This window comes from Oncorhynchus kisutch, unplaced genomic scaffold, assembly GCF_002021735.2.
Source record: "Oncorhynchus kisutch isolate 150728-3 unplaced genomic scaffold, Okis_V2 scaffold944, whole genome shotgun sequence".
Classification (NCBI taxonomy): domain Eukaryota; kingdom Metazoa; phylum Chordata; class Actinopteri; order Salmoniformes; family Salmonidae; genus Oncorhynchus; species Oncorhynchus kisutch.
In genome coordinates this window covers 6,583-8,776 of record NW_022262889.1, presented here as the reverse complement: position 1 = coordinate 8,776, position 2,194 = coordinate 6,583, and positions in this window count along the sequence as shown.

The following is a 2,194-nucleotide window of genomic DNA, read 5'->3' as shown; positions in this document are numbered from 1 at the left end:
TATTTTGTAATTGGTCAACTACTAATAGGGCAATCATCCCGGCTGCTTGTGTCCTGTTTCGTAACAGCTCTTTTGCAAGCCCTTGATGATTACATCTATTGATTCCTGCCGTCCTGATACCTTTTCTCTTCATTCTCTTAAGGGATCTCGGATCTAGTCTAAAGGACTAACAATGGGTATGGCATTGGAATATTCAATCGCACACTGAATTCATCCCACTAAATACATTCCTTTCATTTCTCCATTTATTCCACCATATCGAAACAACTTACCTATGCACTCACACAAACAAGCACAAAAGGGCGACTTAATAATATCACGTCTAATTGGGTGGCCTACAACATTTCCTGTACCTTCAACCAAAACGTTGGTACCACTTTTTTTCGACCACCTTTCACTTGCGCTGGACAGAGATATATCATTTGACTTTCAATAGCTTAGTCAGTCGCATGAATTATGGGGTGCACACAGCTAACGTTGTAATGATCGGATCAAAACATGGATTTTTGGGCCATCGAGGAATGTCACATGGCCCAGAAATGATTGAATGGCCATTTTCACAAAGGAAAAGACATACTCTAGCATGTTACATTCCAAGAGCAATTGGATTCGAAAAAACACAACGTGCCCCACTTGGGGACCCGAGGACCGAGTTTGGGAAACACTGGCCTGAAGATCAAATACCAATAGGGAGCAACTATGACGTGCTCACACGCTGACAGTACCCGCGTTTAACCACTAGATGGCCTCCGTGCTCCACGGTAAAACTTTTCCCCTCTCAACCCCTCTCAACCTTTCAAAGTCAGTTGTTCTTAGCTACATAGTGACCATTTTCGCCACTTTTTGCCCTATATCATTACTATCACTCATTACTGCTACTGTATTTTTCCCCTCTTCTACTCTAGGCATACATCTAATCACATATAGAGAGCGTTATTGAAACGACTCAAGTCAGTTAAGAACAAACTCTTATTTACAATCACGGCCGGTGGTGATACAGCCTGGAATCGAACCACGGTCTGTAGGGACTCGAGAGCAGGGAACACTGTGGGAAAGGGGCGTGTACAAATGGAACAATTGTGCCTTTTTGACTGAAATATGGAGGTGGCTCTGAACAAGCGTTCAACTAGCTGGGATGCAGCTAGTGTCATCAAAGCACAAAGCATAGCAAGTTAGAAGAAATAGGTTAAGGTTACGAAAAGGCTTAGGCTTACCCCAAATGTCACCTCCGTTCGTAGCTGTACTCCGTCCGTGTAGGCGCACAACAAGTCATCACACAGAGAGCACACTTGAAGCACAACTGCGCTGCCTGGAAGGCCGCAACGGACTGAATTGGAATCCCTCAAACAGCACACTAACTACATTCCGCTTTATGATGTCACAGTCAGCCCCTCGGAACACTGGTCCTCAACAATCTCAAACACCTTGGATACCAAAGCCAAACATTCTCGAATCACTCACATTCACAAATCAACCAGGGAGAAGAAGGCTGCCATGAATTGAATGCTGAAAAGCTAACCTCCTTCACAGAGCAACATCATAGGACTGGGAGTTTGTGTTCAACAGCAGGTTAGACTCTGCCACTTGTTCCCTTCAACTGCTTGCGTTCCCCTATTATCAAGGGCTTAGTTCCTCTATAGGCTACAGTGCAGATACTTCACATGCAGAGTACAACAACAATAACAGAGGGCCTGTTACCACACCCTATAGGCTAGGAGTTGAACTTGGACCACAATGACATTGGTAGTAATTAGCCTGCAGCATAAATGACAGTGGAAATGGAAGTGCGACACATAGAGGAAAAGTCCTAATCCTAATCAAATAGACACATTTTTTATTTATTTTTTTATTTCACCTTTATTTAACCAGGTAGGCAAGTTGAGAACAACTTCTCATTTACAATTGCGACCTAGCCAAGATAAAGCAAAGCAGTTTGACACATACAACGACACAGACTTACACATGGAGTAAAACAAACATACAGTCAATAATACAGTATAAACAAGTCTATATACCATGTGAGCAAATGAGGTGAGATAAGGGAGGTAAAGGTCAAAAAAAGGCCATGGTGGCAAAGTAAATACAATATAGCAAGTCAAACACTGGAATGGTAGATTTGCAAATGGAAGAAATGTCCAAAGTAGCAATAAAAATAATGGGGTGCAAAGGAGCTAAATTAATTCATTCATTAAAT